Raw genomic sequence first — 19356 nt, 5'->3', positions numbered from 1 at the left:
CCAATTCTTTTCATTTACCTTTTTCCCTTGCTACAATCGAGGCTTACTATGCACTGTCACATAACCCAACTGCTAGTTATTTAAACACATCAATTGTTACCTTGTCATGCTAATACCAAGCATGGTTCTTGCATCTCTTCACACATGTCAACCACACGTTCCAAATATCAAGAAAATCATATCTATCAATTTTAAGTCAACCTTTACCAAGAGTAACAATAATGTCATAATCCATATTCAACTCATAGTCATTAGACATAATGCTAAAACTCTCACCTACTACACTTAAGTACATATCAATTGTCTCAACACATATGTATTAGTACAATCACCTTAAAACAATATCATTGAAACACATACTCATATTATGCAATTAATCAAACATTACACCAACTTGAAAACATACCATGTTAAATAAATCAACTAGATGACATAATAGACACCAAACACTCAAACACCAAATATAATTCATAATCAAACAGTCAAGCACAAATTAGACAACATAAGAAATTTCATACCTTAATGTATCTTAGGGGAGGCAATATTTTCTACACAATCAATCCAGATTAACATGATATAATTGCACAACATATCACCTCAACCACAAATAATGTCATGATATCCATAATAGTCACTAGCTAACATGTCCACATCATAAGCTCATAAAAACTTATCATTCATACATAATAATCACATCTACATAGTCAATCTATATTATTATGACATAACATGACAACATATTAAGTCATACATGAATGTCATAACCCTAACCATTCGCATAGACTAATCCAACTTAGTATGATACCTATAACATCAAGATCTTAATGTAATAACCCTAATCATGAATACTAGGATATAATAACAACAAATTAACCTATAACATATTCATCAACAACATATAACATAACCATCAAGTTATCTAACATAAAACAACAATATTAATGCATACAACCATAGGTTACTATCGTTCATGACTATCTGACACATGTGTAAATGACTACACTGATCAACTAACATCTATCATGTTCGTAATCATAAAACCAATAGAATGAAAGGCATACACATAACCATAATGCATATAACAATCCTCAACTTACATACCTGCATGCCCAACATACAAACATGTATGATGACATGCTCTTGCCTTGAGGATCAATGTTGCAACTTCACCTTGATAGTCTGTATCTCCTACTCTATCTCAGCCAACACATTAGCATCATAACATACCAATATCATCATGATGACCTAACTATATACAGTGACCTCAGAATGCATGTCTGACCTACCAAACATGCCTAACCATAACCATGAAAATATATGAATAACAACATATAGGCACTGACATGCATAACAAATGCATATACACCCATATATTCATGATGACACATTCCACAAGAACACCATCAACATTCACATGGTGACATCACTACACCCATGATCAACACCATGCAAATGCAACAAGGACATGGACTACAAGTATAAGAAACACATATGCAACTGACATGAACTCATGACCAACACATCACCCATTTAGTCCGAGGGGTGAACCATGCTCTGATACCAATCTGTAATACCTTCCTCCCACATCTACCTAAGTAACCGACCAATCAGGGTAAACATGTGATGAGAAGTTACTATGATATGATTCATCCTCCTAAGTCACATCAAGGAAGTGGAACCAGCAGAAACACACCATACATACCTTCAACACTAACAATAAGACTCCTAGGAAGAATCCCAACCTTTCTAGTGTCATGCCCCTCGATCCCACTGAGTTTTTGCGCTATTAAACCTCTGGAAGGCTCTCATGCTATGGGCATACCAACGTCTAGAGAGCTTTGGATGCTCCCACAAGACTAGATGCCTGTCCAGGGACTTTTTCCAGCATACCCTTTACAAAGTCCGGGGAATTTAAGGCACTTTTCAAGCCTAGAATTTTGGCCACTACCCAGAACTTGCTGTAGCTTCTAGAATCCATTAAACACATGATGACAAGACTAATAAACCAAAAACTAACTCTAGTACTAGGCCTCACCCTCCCCGACTGGGACTAACATTCTGTTAAACACTTGGAATGAATGAAATCTACAGGTTTAAATAACACATCTAATCATGGGGGTCTCATGCTAATCTAATATTCGCTATGAGGCATTGTTTCCTTATCACTTTAGCTGCAGTTTTATCCATTAAGCCATAGATACATTGTTCATTCATATACAAGTAAAAGCATGATGGGAGCCATACATAGTCACTGTCATAATACATATTCATAACCAACATAATAACAATAGAAATACCAAGGATACACTAGCCATATAATCCACATATAAACTAATATAATACTCATGAGATAACAAGGCAAAATACCCTCATATTAATGATGAAAAATCCAACAGAGTATGGGACTACCACGTTCCACCCGACCGTAAAATGACTGAGCCAAATCTCTCTTCAAACATTCACCCCCGTGCCATATTCCAAGCACGAATGTGGGATTTCATAGAACACATCAATCTGTTGTTGGTCACAACCCCCCCATAATTTTTTTTGGACAAAATCATGGAGATGCTTCACTTTGCATTTTGCAAAACTTCATTCTTTATTGGTATTTTGGTGACTTACGGTTTTTATGGTTTAATTGCTTGACTTTGAGGCATTTTTAAGGGTTAGTCATTACTTTGCTTGCCTGATGGTTACCTTTTGAGACATCCTCTTAATGATTACAAAAAAGATGATGTGGCGCTTTTGGTTGCCACATCATCTCACATTTTGTTACATTGATTGTTTTTCTTTTCCACTTCACTAGGTGCCTACCCACATCAATAAAAAAATTTGTTCCCACACTATTTGTAAATATCAACTAAATTCAACATATAATGTAAATATATAACTTATAAAATTTATTGCATTGTATGTAATAAAATAAAATTATAAAATAAAACATTACACTAACAAAACACTATATCATAAATTCTTTATGTTATTATGAGTTATATAATTAATAATAAACTACACATATATAATTCATAAAACATATAATTATTACACAAAAAAATAATATATAAATATAGTGGGGAAAGTTTGTAAAGTTACATTACTATTATGAATGTATATACTACATTATATTACTACTATGTGTTATCACTGAAGAAAAATTTCTAAATTGTTCACATCAGTTCGATTGTTTGCCAAAGGGTTGGTGTCAATTTTGGGTCTAGTCTTTTCATCTGGTTTTAGAGTCTAAATAGTTTGAATAGGAATCTTGTTAAGAGTATTGTTGGTATATATAATGGGGTCAATTCTCTGTTTTAGTCTATCATTGGTCTCACATCTCACATGGATATCATATGTCCAAACTCATTTCAAAGCCGAAATTGTCTAGGTGATTTCGTAGCGCCTGTAATCATTTTAAAGTGGTTTTGCAACACATAAATCCTTTTTAGTAGTTTCGCAGCGCAATATGTTTTAGATGATTTCGTAGCGCATAATTCATATTTTGCACTGGCTGCGCTACGAAATTGGGGATTTGTTCGAATCCATATCCATTCTTTCACAGCTGTCATATCCATCAAAATCCATCAACAGTTGTCAGCCTATACACTTCGTCTATCATATCCGATAGTGCTGTAGTGCTAGCTACAATCAATTTGTTTCGTCTAGTCTTGAGCCATCTACATCTGTTGGTGACACGTGCTCCAATACTGTTTTCATCAGATTATAAGCATTTTTATTGTCGCTACAGTGACCCTTCATATGTGAAGAAATTGAAGCTTGAGATGTTTACAGCCGTGGCAAATGAGAGTAATACATATGATATTGTGACGGAGCTCAGTGAATATGCTGCAAATGTTGATGTGGCCATTGCAAGAGAGTCTGTCCGAGCAGTTGGAAAAATTGCATTGCAGCAGTATGATGTCAATGCCATTGTTGACTGCCTTCTTCAGTTCCTAGAGATGGAAAAGGATTATGTCACTGCAGAAACTCTGGTTCTCATGAAAGACCTTCTAAGGAAGTATCCGCAGAGCGTGTAATTAATCCACCTAAACAAGCAGTTTCTGTATTTGCTGATACTCAGAGCAGTGAAGTCAAGGACCGTATATTTGATGAGTTCAACAGTCTTTCTGTTATTTATCGTGAGCCTTCATATATGTTTATTGATAAGGAACACCAGAGGATAAGGATAGATTTAGTTTTCGGAATTCCTTTAGTTATGGGACATTGGCTGCAGCTAATCGTGTTGAAGGAGCTCTCTATTTGGACTTTAGAGAAGATGGAGTTGATGACAATTGGATCATCAATCATAAAGCAAATATAGAGTCAAGTTCCAAGGTGATTGAGGAGCCATGTTCATCAGACTCTGATTATACTCTTGTACAGCCTCCTTCCATGCGGAGCCTTCTTTCTTGGAAAAAGAGGAAATTGAATTTTCGGTCACCACAAGCAAGGGGAGAGACGCTGTTGAATAAAGCATATGGAGAAGAGGGTGGAGATGATATTGATTTTGACCACCGACAATTATGTTGCCCTATCGACTCTCTTCCTTTGTATCATAAGAATGACAATGGAGTATCGCAGGACAGATGTGAATGTTTAGACTTTGGCGATGACCATTTCACCATAGGCAGCTGGGAACAGAAAGATTTTATTAGTAGAGATGGTTAGATGAAGTTGTCGTCTCAAGTTTTTTTTGCTTCAATTGATCAGCGTAGTGAAAAGGCTGCCGGGGAGAGTGCTTGTACTGCTTTGGTGACTGTTATTGCTGATTGGTTGCATGATAATCCCAATTCCATGCCTATAAAATCTCAGTTTGATACCTTGATACGAGATGGATCTTTAGAGTGGAGGAATCTTTGTGATGTAGAAGCTTACAGAGAGAAGTTCCCAGACAGACACTTTGATCTGGAGACAGTATTACAGGCAAAGGTACGTCCTCTTTCTGTGGCCCCAGGGAAGTCCTTTGTTGGTTTCTTTCAAGATGAAGGAATGGGAGATTCCTTTGAATTTCTACAAGGGGCTATGTCTTTTGACAATATCTGGGAAGAAATTACTAGTGCATGTACTGAGGAGGCTGAGAACAGTGAACCACAGATTTATATTGTCAGCTGGAATGACCAATTTTTTTGTGCTCAAGGTTGAAAAGGAGGCATACTACATCATTGACACCCTAGGAGAAAGATTGTTTGAAGGGTGCAACCAGGCTTATGTCTTGAAGTTTGATAAGGAGACAACTGTCTATCAGTTGCCAGAAGAACAGAAGTTGGAAGACGAAAAGTGTGGCAGCACACATCAATCTGCACCAACAGAGAATTTGAAATCTATACCTGTAGACATTTCAAAACCTTCACCAGCAGCCAATGGGAATAGACCACAAAAGGAAACTCCTAAAGATAAAGAGACAGATTCATCTGAGATTGTTGAAAAAAGAGACTGTAAAGAAAGGTTGGTATTGCTGGGGGGAGGTCCTTCTCGTGCTTTTTCAAAGTCCGATTCTGAAATAATAGAGAAAGATTTCATGGCTCTAAAAAACCTGTTCAAAGCTGAGGGGGATGGTCTTCCTGGAGAGTTGGTGGAAAAAGCAGCAATGCCTGTGACAGATATCTTCCCCTTGTTTTCTACTAACACAGAAGACTGATCAAGAACTAGTTTTTCTGCGGGAATGTGATGAGGTGTGGAATGTCTATGGTGTGCTCAACTATTTACAGGCTCTTGTTGAGAAGTCTGTGATCATCCAGATCCTAGAGGAAGAGAAAGAAGGTAATTTAACATTTACTGCAACTGATGGATATGACTACAATGGAGGAAGCAATGTTCTGAAGGTCCTGGGATACTTTAGTATTATTGGTCTACTTCGTGTACATTGCCTTCTTGGAGATTATTACAGTGGACTCAAGTGCTTGGCACCTATAGATGTTAACCAGACAGGTGTCTACAATTCAGTGATTGGAAGCCATATCACAACTATTTATTATTATGGATTCGCCAACCTTATGTTGAGAAGGTATTTTGAGGCAAACCAAGGACCGACAAACAGGGGCAGTTTCCTATATTTCAGGGTATTGGAAAACATGTGACATTGAAGACAAACATGGAGCCTTGAAGACCCATCACAGCCAAACTAGAAGGGGACCAGATGTCAAAGAACGAAGATGATTGTAGACCAAGACTGTCACGGTGTTAGAATCCTACTTGATTTAGATCTCTAAAAAACTCCAGTCAACACTTTGTTGTATTTATTAGTTAGTTAAAGGGTTAATAGGTGTCATTAGAAGTAGTATTCGAATTCCCCTCATGCTGGAGGAGGAATATCGATCAGTTAGAATAAGAGCTCTATATATAGCTGTAACAGCAATGTAATCAGGGTTGGAACATTTTATGGAAAAGCTTGTATTTGGCCTATGTAAGACTCATTTTCAGTAATACATGCTTGACCTTACTTCTCAGGATTCATGAACGGTTTTTTATGTTCAGAATATGTGATGTTGTCATTTTCTTAATTCTTACAGTGGTATGGATGTATAATCACTCAGAATTCACTGAATGTGCTCTGACTTCCTGTATACATTTATAAATTGTGTGGTCCCATATGAGTTTATGTTCTGAATGTTTAAACGCTGAATGCCCTGACTTCCATTGAGGGTTGAGTTCATTGTTATATTGAGGTGTTGTTGACTCCATAAGCCCAATGGATGTTTACTGATCATGTTCAACCATTCATATTTTTCACTTGTTTCATAGAGTTAGCCATCTAATCTTTATCAAAATCATTAACCTTTGAGAGAGCCCTCTCAAGTTGAGGAGGCTAAGCCTCAGCCAAAAGTTGGTTTGAAAGAGTTACATAAGGTCTTCCTGATCAGCAGCCTATCAAGGGCATGATTTTGTGATAACACTATGAATGTATATACTACATTGTAAATGTATGGTATCATGTAAATAAACACACTTTATTTTCATAAAATACTAATTCACCTCATAAATAATTCTACCTTAAGCATCTAAGGTAAAGATGATAAAGAGTTAAATATGAATGAAACGTGAACTTTATAAAGTGATTGGGTTTATATTCATTGGAAAAAGGGCTTAAGTTTGTAATTGATTTGTAAACACAAAGTGAATGAACTCCTATGAAGCTACGTCAATCATATACAACTCAAATGCCAGCACAATATATGGCGCCATGTGCACACGACCATGAAGCTACGTCAATCATATACAACTCAAATGCCAACACAATATATCACCCCATGTGCACACGACCATCATCCCATTTAAGCCAACACACAATTCAAATCCCGCATAGGTCTTGGTGTTATTTTGCATGATGTATTGCATGTGGGATAATAATAAATTTTTTATGTTGTGCCACATTGTTTTATCCACCATTCGAGCATCAACAATGCCACTTAACCATCAACATTTACACATTTCCCACATTGCATTCCTTTCTGAACGTTTAATCCAACCGTAGATATAAATCATGGTTGTTTTATTTATGTGAAATATATCTTTGATTTGCAAAAGGACGTGCCATGATAAACGAATTCTATGCAAATAAATCCTTTTGCTATCAAAAATTCAACAGTGCGCCGATAGATGTGGGATCTTAAAAAACCATATTACCTCTATCTCGTCATTCAATCCCAACAAGTCTTGCAATAGTTGCGGGATTGCTTTTGAAATTGTGACCCAGAATGTCGATTTTATCCAAATAACACCGAGTAAATTTGAACTTATTAATGATCACAGTTAACGCAAGTCTATATTGGATTGCAGGGACTGCGAGCTAGAGAAAAGGATTTAGTATCCCGATGCACATTGGCACACGTGGCATCAATCTCGAAAAGGACTCTATCAGTTTTCGTGGCGCATGCACAATTTGGAAAATGCCGATGTTAGTGCAGAACCACCATTCGTTGCCAGACTACTAAAGAGATGACAGAGCATTAAAACAAATTGAGATCGTGTTGAGCAAACCATAAAAGATTAATGGTCAGCCTACAGGAGAGATTTTGGCTCGGTGGCAAGATAAGACTGCACCGCTGCATTATGGATGGAATGGGTCCAATTATGCTCCAACAACGAAAGCGCAAGGGATAACAACCTTTCCAATTATTTACAGTCATCGGTGCACGCCAAGTAATTTTTAAACCTTTCAATTCACAGTTTCATTCACGACGGTCTCATCATATTTTTTTCAATCTCATCGTATTCAGTGTAGCATAGACTTTGATTTTATTTAATCTAGTTTAAATTTAGTTCCTAAATTCATATTTTAGTTTAATTATAATGTAGTTTAACTTTTAATTTTATTACTTTTAGTTTTTAGGTCTAGATTACTTTAGTGTGTGAATTTTAGTTTAATTTTCAAGTTTTAGTTAGTATATTTTGCAGTTTTGTTTTATTATCTAGTTTAATTCATATATTAGATGTTAATTTTATTTTAGTAATTTTAATATTAATCTCACTTAATTTAAATGTTTAATTTTACTCTTTTAAATGGTTGTTGTATACTTTTATTTTAAATGATGTATTTTTACTTTTTATTGATTTTTCATTTTAAGATTAAGTTCTTTTACTTTTGAATATTATTTTTGATTTAGTTTGGTTTGGATTTATTTAAAATTTAGATTTAATTTGATTTTATAAGTTATTTTTGTTTTAATTAAAATGATGGTTTTGAATTGTAGGAGATATGGAAAATTTGAAGCTTAAGCTCTAGGGGAAAGAAAATAAACTCACTAAGGGTATAAAGGAGACATCAATACACATTAGAAAGGGATTCAAATCTAAGAGAGAGGAGAGACTCGAGAGATTATGAGAGAAGGAAATGCTGTAGAATAAATTGTGCTTTCATGCACTATTGTAGAGAGGGCAATTTTTTTTTGTAAACTGTTTAGGTTTCCAATTCTACAAGGAAGTTTTTGGCACTATTGCCTAAACGCTTTTTGAAGGAAAACAAGATTTGAACATTGAATGTATATGACAATCAGATTCTATTACAAGTTTCATCTTTCTTGCACTTTTGTAAGAATTTTTGAGTTTGTACATTTTTAATGCCATAAACCAATTTTGGGTTAAATTTTGTGCCAATTAGTATACTAATAATCAATTGGAGCACTATTGCTTTGTTGATTGCTTCATGCTTATTGTTGTTGTTATGAAATCAACTCACAAAAAGATAGAAACGATAGATCAATGACTTCAAAATCAGCCTCTTCGAGGGTACAACCTCCTTTACATTACATAAATGAACAATTCTTGGATGATACAAATGACAAGACCTCCTTTCTATATATATAAGTCTAAGTGTTCCCAATATAATCAGAGCCTACATAACAATAATATTGTAGGGGCACAACAATAACAATAGTGGGCTTCTATGTGTCACAATAATAACAACATGGGGGCTACATGGACACAAAAATACAATAAGGGGGTTGCACTAATAACAATAAGGGGCTACACTAGTAGTATAGGGACCTAACATGTTCCTCTCCTTCAAAAACTGTTGTCCTTAATGCTTGAGTAGTTCTGGATGCTTTTGTATAAAATTCTCATCCTCCCATGCAAAATCTTTAGCAGGTAGGTTCTTCCACTTTATGAGATACTCTAAAATTGATCAATTTCATAGCTGTCGGATTCTGGTTTCTGTGACTACTTCGGGTTCCAATATGATTTTTCCTTCCTCGTCAAATTTCGACAATATTGTTTGAACTAGGAGCTTGTCACCTATAACTTTCTTTAAGCATGAAACATGGAGAACTTGGGGCACTTGGGAAGATGCAAGAAGCTCTAATCTGTATGCAATAGTACCAATCTTTTGCAACACCTTGTAAGGACCATAGTAATTTGGTGATAATTTATTATCCTTCTTAGGTTGCTTAAGAGACATTTGTTTGTATGGTTGTAGCCATAAAATTACCCAGTCATCTACATCAAAACTTCTTTTGCTGCTATGATGTTCTTCCTGTTGTTTCATTTGATTCTGCGCCAAAGTAAGGTTATCCTTTAAGAGTTGGAGAAGATGTGGTTGATGCTTGACGTGATATTCCACTACTTGAACCTTAGAATGATTGTCAAATACTTTTTGGAGATTAGGAGAAATAGATGATTTCACTGTTTGAACCTCTAGTGAACATAATTGCGAAATTACGCCCCGTTGTGCTCTATTTAGAATATTTTTCATGCCATTAGATATGATTACCTTTCTTGGTTTTCCTGCGATACCCCGTAATTCAACTTCCTTTCCTTCCCAAAAAAAATTGAAGAAAAGTTCTTGAAAATTGAAAGTTATCGTTCCCAAATACTGTAACCATTGGACTCTTAGTACAACATCAACACTACCCATTAGGATGGAAAGAATTGGACTATTCAAGACATATTCTCCCATGGATAGCTTGATATTATGTAACTTTCCAGAGCAACTTATGGTTCCTCCATTTGCAACCATTACTTAACACTTTGGTGCTGGATATAGGAAGAAATTCAATTCCTTGGCTATCTTACAATGAATAAAATTATAGGTATTATCTAAATCAATCAACACTATTACATTTTCCTTCTTGATAAGCCCTTCTATATTGAGAGTTTGAGGAGTCGTAATTGTTTCCAATGCATTACAAGATATGGTCAAATTCATTTCTTCTTTCTCTGGGATTCGTTCCTGGTGTATATCCTCTTCTTTTGACGTTTCTTGTTGCTTTTCTTTCTCCTCTTCCCAATCTATGTAAATTAATTTCTTCTCGGCACACTTATGACCTTTATTATATTTTCTATCACAATTTTAACTAAGCCCTCTTGCTCTTTTTTCTTCCAATTTTTGCGTTGTCGACCTTGTAGGTGGTGAAAGGCTAGGAGAAACAACACTTCCATCTTTATAGTTATGAGTGGTAGGCTTCCTTGTTGCCATAATTTTTTTTTCAATTTTTCTTTCCAACTTCTATGCCTTCTCCAATGAATCAAGTTCCCAAAGGAGAACCTCATGTTGGATGTTATCATTTAAAGTCCCTATGAAGACTTTAATCCTATGCTTCTCTGGAATATCATTTGCCCTTATATTCAATTTTTGGAAGTCGTCAATGTGATCTGCCATTGAATCCTTTTGTTTGTGATTTATCAATTGGCTAAAGAAGGCATTTCTCCTTGTATCCTCATAATGTGCTATCATTTCCTCTGTGAAAATGGACTAGGTGACAAGTGGTTTACGAGAACAAATCCCTCTATACCATACAAACTGATTCGGTTCTAAATATAAAGATGCAATATGTACCTTTTGTGGCAGTTGCACATCATGTAGACCAACATATTGCTTCTTCTGTAGTATCCAAGTTACTGGATCCTTGCCATCAAACTTCGTCATATCTATATTTGGAATATGGTGGGTTTTCAATCCAACATTAGAGTCTATGAAATCATGATTAACATTTCTTTTCTTCTCATCTTGAGTTTCCTCTACTACCTTTTCGGCATTAGGAAGCCTTTCTTGTAGTGAATTTGTCCCACCTTCCTTCAAAAATTCGATGTCTTTCTTCAAATCTTCCATGTTGCCATTCAATTTTTCTTGTATACCATTTATGTTATTGACCATATCTTCTATCACATTCTTCAAATCATCCCTTCAATTTTTCTTACTAGGTGTTTCTATTTTCTTGATTCGAGTCATTCTTTTTCTTGCTTTTAGGAGCTCCATCTTGATTCTGTTGTATCTGTAAAATATCAGATCTCTAAGGTCTAAAATTGTGATCTATGGTAGCCCTCTATGACCTCTTTCCAATGGCACCATTCTGATTGAAATTGGATTCTCCAAGAAAGATTTATGCCCAATCTCCCATGATGACCTGGTTATATACGTTTTCAGTAGAGCGAACTTGTATGAAGTTCTATGTGTCATTGTTTCGACCTTAGGATCCAAAAATGATACATAGAAAACTACAGTCCGCCTTCTTTCTATAGATTCTTAATAAATTTAAATATGATGTTCAAAGAGAAATTTATGATGATTTTCCCAAGGTCACCTGTTTGGGATATAATTTGGGAGCCTACAAAAACCCTAACTTCCATGGATCATATCTCTGAAAATATAGCGAAAAAAGCTCTGAAATTTGGAACCTAGTATTATTAATATTTTAGCTCAAATGGGTTTTAATTTTAGCTTCTGAAACATCATGGAAAAATTCTAATGCGGAAATTCCACGATGACCTGTTTGGAGCAGCAAAACCCTAGAATCCAAAGCTCTCATACGAAATGTTATGAATCCAACTCACAAAAAGATAGGAAATATAGATCAATGACTTCAAAATTAGCCTCGTCGAGGGGTAAAACTCCTTTGCATTACACAAATGAACAATTATTGGATGATACAAATGACAAGACCTCCTTTCTATATATAGGCATCTAAGTGGTTCCAATCTAATCAGAGCCTACATAACAATAATATTGTAGGAGCACAACAATAACAATAGTGGGCTTCTATGGGGCACAATAATAACAACATGGGGACTACATGGGCACAAAAATATAATAAGGGGGTTGTACTAATAAAAATAAGGGGCTACACTAGTAGTATAGGGACCTAACAATTGCTCTGTTGAAGCTATCTTTTGGAGGGCTACCAGGATTTATACCAAGGTTGAAAACCAATTCATGGAAATTAATTTGTGGTGATAAATAATTATTTATTTGTTTCTTGCAAATTTGTTTTGCTAAATCTTATGTTTTGTAGGGAGATCTATTTCCCTTACACTACATAAAACTTCAAATGAACTCATGTTTAAATTGGATTAAAACATATGTAGAATTAGTTTTAATAACTAATTATTCAAATTATGTTTTTGCATATCTGATTAAATAACTTATGGGTCATTGAACTATTTTAATGACATATAGGTTCATCTTGATTTTAGATCCGATTCCAGTTCCTCCTCTTTTTTTAGAAACATTTTGCTCTTGGGTAGGAGTAAAGCTACATTTCTTCTATTCAAGATAGGTCTTTCTTTCGTCGCATCTTAGAGTAATCTACATTTTTAGTTTTGGTGTCAAGTCCTCTCATAAAGAGGCAAACACATAGTGTTTGTTTGATTGAACCCTCAAGTAAATCACCTTTTATGTTAATCCAAATCTTTTATCAATATAATTAAAAGATCAATATAAAAGGTATTGTACATTTTGTATATACTAATTTGTCCTTTTTATTTAAGATAGTTTAACTTAGATAGTTTTATGATTCTTTTCTTTGTAACATTTACTTTTAGAATTAACTTTGATATTTAATTTAACAATTTAATTAGAATTGATAAGGTTGAAAAGTTAACTTAAAATAATTAGAGATGATTTTAGAAGCTGCATTTAATTAGATTAGATGATTGAAAGATAATATAATCAATATTACTAATTTACCTTTATTTATTAGCATCCCTTTAGAACTAACCTTTTAACATTATAATAATAACATAGTTAGATTATATGATAAAGTAGATGGCGTATTTTAATAATAAATAACATTGTAGCATATGTAATAGCTAGATATATATTAGTTATCACTAATAGATAAGATTTATATTAACTTAGGTTAATTACTAACATAGCCTAAGTATTAGGATAATATTAACACATATTAATATAATTGTACATTAATATTAAAAATTATTGTTAACTTAAAATAGTAATGAATAGGTTAGTATAATACATATAGGTCAGACTAATATTTAGATTCACATAGGTTGACCATAGGTGTGGTTTAGCTAAGCCATTAATTTAGCTTAAGGATTTACTTATTTGCAAGAACTTCGAAACAAGATAGATCCGATATTTCTCTTTCTATCTGTAAGAAATAGAAACACCACAAGTTAGCAGAAGGGAAAGAGGGTAATTGGACCCAATTGGACAAGTTAGAACCACCATTTCAACAAAAAAGGAGTTGTATTAAGTTCTCGACTGGGTGGTCTCCCTTATAATGTTGAGGCAGAGAATTTTGAACATTCAACACAATCAAAACCATCCAGGGCTTCTAGAGGCCAAACCACATCAACCCATGAAACAATGATTCCACCTCATGTCCGGACATCACAAAACCATCATCAGATTGGTCTCGACCCAAGCCTTCTAGGGCTCTAGAGCGTTTGTTCCAACCTAGCCTCCAGGACTAGTAACTCAACCCACAACTGTCGTTGGGCTTCCAGAGTGTTTGTTCAACCAAGGCTTCCAAGACTAGTAACTCAACCCACAACTGCTGCCGAGATTCCAGAGAGTTTATCCAACCAAGGCTTCTAGGACTAGTATCTCAACCCACTGAGGGATTCTAGAGCATTTGTCCAACCAAGGCTTCCAGGACTAGTAACTCAACCTAAGTTGTTATAAGGTTTCTAGAGCATGTGTTCAACCAAGGATTTCAGGATTAGTATCTCAACCCAAGCTATTACAAGGCTTCCAAAGCATTTGTTCAACCAAGGCTTCAATAACTAATAACTCAACCCAAGTTAAAGGAAACATGAGAACCAACTAGAAAAATAAAGAAATAAATCCACAACACCATGGCTATTCAGGAAATGGCAAGGCTAGGAAAATCCACTGTCAATCCAGGCAATCCTCTATACCAATGATATCTCATAACCAATAAACCATATACATGTGCCATGCATGCCCAAACTAGTGAAACATAGATGCAACTCGGTACTTGCAATTAACATCCACTGTAGTTGTTGATCATGATGTCTTCTTACGCTTTCCTGCTCTTCCTATGCCTTCTTGCTCCAAAAATCCAAGTATGCCACACTCTCCAAGAGTGCTCCAAGAAAACTCCAAGTTTCCAAGAGTATGAGAAAGAGGGAATAGAGAGATAGCTCCAACACTGAACTAACCAATCTTACCCATTGATCCTCATAAGCCTTTTTACATTTTCTTCAATTTCCATTATTTCCCTTCAACTTGCTCATCATATGTGACTTGTGAACTTTCACCTTCCTTTTCTCATAATTTCCATTATTTTCATAAATAAAATGCCAATAAATGCCTCGTGCCTTTCCAAATCCTTTTCCATCGCCTTTGTCAATTTCCTTTAACCGTAATAACCAAAATGAACACCCACTAGGATGTTTTTCCCAGCATTCAACTTGGAATATGTGTCCCATGACCATGGTCTAATATATTTTCTTACATGGATATTTAACTAGGGATGTTACAGAACACTCCCCCTTGGGTGATCACTCTCCTCGATGTTCAATGACACCTATAACCAACAAGACTACTGAAAACAAAACATACTGCCCATGGAGCTTTATAACATAGCTTATTGTAGTATTTACAATGACCATCTGCTAAAACATAACAAACATACACTTTACTATAGCTTTATAACAATACTCATTACGATATTTACAATAACAACCACATATACTTATACACATTTGCTTCAACTAGAAAAATAACCATACTATCTATGGAGCTTTATAAATCTAGCTTGATACAATATTTACAATAATATACACATATACACATATGCACATTTTCTCAACCAGAAAATAAAGAGATACAATGCCTGTATTTGAAACAAGGGAATCCAGAGGCTCACACCTCCATCCTCAAATTAATACCAGGATTCACCTCCTTCCCAGGAAGTCTAGAATCCACTACAAAGTCAAATCTACATCCAATGTCGAATGCTACAATCCAATGCCACTTGTCCTCTCAGTGAACAGTTACCAACTCATTGTTCCAGTGTTATAGACATTTTTGTGCCTTGCAACTCCAAGCATGAAATGTCCATAAACCAAGGGATCTTAAGTACCTAAAAGTGTTGTTCCAACCCCTAAAGGAACAAGGTCAACAAATTACAGCTTCTCCCAGAAGTTCTCCACCAGAAACTGCTCAGAATCAGTCAAATTAGGATCATTTCAGCTGCTCCACTGGCTAACTGCATTGCATAGCACCCAAATACACTAGCTAGGTGCGTTGCAATGCACCTAAATGCACTACCAGGGTGCGTTGAGCGAGAAATGACAAATGGTAGTGCCATTCCACGAGGTGGAAAGACAATGGAAGTTTCGAGAATCTTCTCCAATGACACTTGCCTCACTGAGTTCGACCAAGGATGAGTAAGAGGCTCTCAATCTCCAAGTGGAAGCAAGAACTGACAGAGAGAAGCCACTAATCAAATCATAAGTTGACTCATCCTCTTTGCATACATCTATATATGGATCCCTCATCCCAGAGATCCAGAGGCTGGAATTTTGTACATTGCAGAGAATTGCTGTTGGTTTTGAGATAGATATCAGAGTATTGGGTGATTTATGCTTTGTTGGAGGTGAAGAGGGGCTTCTTTGCTAGGAGGTTGATGCTGGATCAGGAATCATCGGTTGTAACTCCTCCTGGATCTTCTTGTTATATCAATAAAACTATTTGAGTTTCTCCTACATGCTTATGTATCATTGATGTTTGTTACATTTGTATGTTTAGCTTAAATCTGATCCTAAGCTATTTATGAATATAAATCTATGTCTTTGTGTAGTTTTCTTCTTCTGTGATCTTACAGGAACTTGGTGAAGCTGGGCAAGTAAGGAAGTAGGTAGCTGGAAGCTGTCAAAGAGGAGAGAGATTGGATCAAAGGACTAGTGCAAGACACAGGTTGGTTCATCCTATTCCTCTTCGTTTATAGTTCATAAAGAAGAATACGAAAGTAGTTTTCTCTGTTTGTTTCTAAGGTACTGTCACACCTTAGTGGGATAGGGTCGTTCTGAATAGACACTTTTCTTGTTAACAAAATGGCAACTTCGCTGGGGATCGTGTCTAATTAGTTTGTTTGTGTTTCTCTTGTTGTTTGTTTCATAAACTTAGAAGTAGCAATCGAACTGCATTTGCCATTAACAAATGCAAAGTAGACATCTGCTACTTCAATCCATTCACTGGATCTGTTTATGATTTGAACAATTGATTCACAAATGATCTGATTGCCCTTTGTGATAGCTCTTAGACCTCCTTTAAATCTACCCTCAGATTGTGCATTACTGATTGCTTTTACTCGGCCAAAAACCATAGGTTAAACTGCAAACCGTGACCCAGAACCCGGATAGAATTCTCGTTTCTGCCCCAGCACAGATACTGTGAAGAGTTCCTGCATTTCAGTGCAGTTCCCGAGAGGGTAACCTGCGCTGCAATCCAGTTTCTCTGTGTAACAGGTGCGGTAATCAGCCTAGCCCTGTGCAGCTGAGGTTCTAGTGCTTCATTCTTTCCAGTTTTGTCTCTGATTTTTGCAGCCTGTGATCAGTGTATGTGTCTGTTTAAAAACCCCTTTTCTTTGCCGTAATTCTGCCTCCTTTGTACAAAAAGACTGTAGATGTTTTTATGTGTTTGTGGCGTCATTTATAGTTTTCCATTGCAAAAGTAGAATAGTCATACTGTCGTCCTTTGATTTAGATCTGTCACAAGTGTCGATTTTGATCTTAGAAGAAAGTTTATTTGCTGTTGACAGTCGATTATGCTTTTACTTTTGCCTTTGGTTTGAATTTGTAACTTTCTGGTGTCGAAACGAGTATTTATTTCAAAATCATAAAGTGTCGTAATCATCTCTACCTTTTGATTTCGAAAAGGAGCTTGTTTGTGTTTGTCACTTGAAAGCAAATTCAGATTTGTACATCAACTTTATTTTTAGGCATCAATATTAAGAAAGTGAAAAGCAAATACATGCACATGTGCATTTGCATATTGATAGTCTGTTTGGCTTGATTTAGGAAAGTGCATTTACAGTGTGCTCTTTGCTCTTTGTGAAAAGATTGTGTCTTTCTTTTCCCCTTGTAGCTAGGATTTTCATTGTTGAAAAGAGATAAAAGTTTGCTTATCATCTTTAGATTGCATTTTAGGAATTACATCTAGATCTCGTGGTGAACCCAAAAGGAAAACTTCATAAGAAAGATCAACTTAAAATAAATCCAATGAACCTAACAACGCTTTGGAACTTAACGCACAACATTTAGGGGTCTAGGCTAGAGACTTATTCCGGCGTCGTAAAGCCTGGTAACTGTTGTCCTCACCGATGGTTGGGTGATTCCTCCACTTTGAGACGATAAGTGCCAGTACGGAATTGTGCTCCCACGTACCGTCGAGTATATATTGGGAGACCCCTATAGGCTTAAAACCTTTTATCCATAGGAAGTCGTGTCAGCCGCCCTACTGATCGCAATGCACCGAACACAGCATTCGGGAAGATTGACTGCCGTACCGTAAAAAGTATTCTGCAGTTTTGCGATTGGTTTGGTACTCCCTCTACCTAGATCTCCAGATCAGTCCCTTTCGTTCCTTTTCAGACTCCTTAACGGAAAAGTTCCATCTGAGCACTTGTCACTTCAGGCTCATTAAAAATTGAAGGAGACTAGAGTCATCTTTTGTTTTTTCTCGACTCTTAAAAACTGAAAAAACAAGTTATGTCAAAGCGTCTAAAAATTTATTTTAAACGGAATATTCATACCCTTTTCCTACGTTGATCTTGGGTTGAGAAAATGGAGCCTACCAACCAAGGAATTCCCCTTGGTGGAAATCCTAGTCCCTTCTCCTCTTGGGGAGATGTTGGTGCGCCCCATATGGCCACATTGTCGCTTCCAGGACTGACAAGTGGCTTGCCAGTATGGCTCTTCTCAACCAATATCGTTCAGAACACCACCATTCTTGAACAATCGAATAAGCAATTAGACCAGTCTAGAGTTGCCCACCAGCCTTCTACTTCCTCTAATTCTTCCTCTCCTCCTTCCTCTTCGCTTGATGGGGCTGGCAAAGCCAAAAGTCAAGTTCCTAAAGAGAAGAAGGAAAAGAAGAAGAAAGAGAAGAAGAAGAAGGAGCCAAAGGCGAATGGGGGAAAACAAGTGTCATCTAATGAAAATCCACACACTGCACCGACCAGGCCTAAATGACCATGTGTCATTTGCAAAGGAGACCACCTTCACAGAGATTGTCCTTGCATCCCCTGGATACTAAGGGACTGGTCTCCTCGTTTGCACAACCTGGTGTCATCGACCTCTGGTGATCATGTTGAAAGCACACCGTCAACTAGTGAAAGTGAAGCCCCAGGACAAAAAGGGAAAGCTAGATTTCCCTGTAAACTGTGCGAAGGCAATCATGGCGTCCACCGTTGTCCCTTCTTAGACAAAGCTAAAAGTGTTTTGGATAATCGTCCGGTTTAACCGTTACGACTTCCTCCTGGATGTAAAAAACTCTTTCCGAGTCCGTCACTAGTTGAGAATACAGCTGGCCTGCTCAGGTGGTCGGCTGAAGCGCCTATCATTGAAGATAAACCAACTGAATCCATACCAGACGAAAGTCAAAAGGTCGATGCGGCAGTTGACCCGGTCTTGCCTTCAGAGGTTTTATCTTCGGAT

General features: G+C 36.3%; 1 pseudogene; it reads left to right on the top strand.

Moving 5' to 3' along the window:
* The first annotated feature begins 4451 nt into the window (after positions 1-4451).
* The window catches only part of LOC149171736 (uncharacterized), a 72128-nt pseudogene continuing 57223 nt past the window's right edge, over positions 4452-19356 (top strand).

The sequence above is a fragment of the Pinus tabuliformis genome, chromosome 4_2 (genome assembly GCF_031772625.1).
Source record: "Pinus tabuliformis cultivar Carrire ecotype Pingquan chromosome 4_2, CPIR1, whole genome shotgun sequence".
Taxonomy (NCBI): Eukaryota; Viridiplantae; Streptophyta; class Pinopsida; order Pinales; family Pinaceae; genus Pinus; species Pinus tabuliformis.
This window is presented reverse-complemented; position numbering and strand designations above follow the sequence as displayed.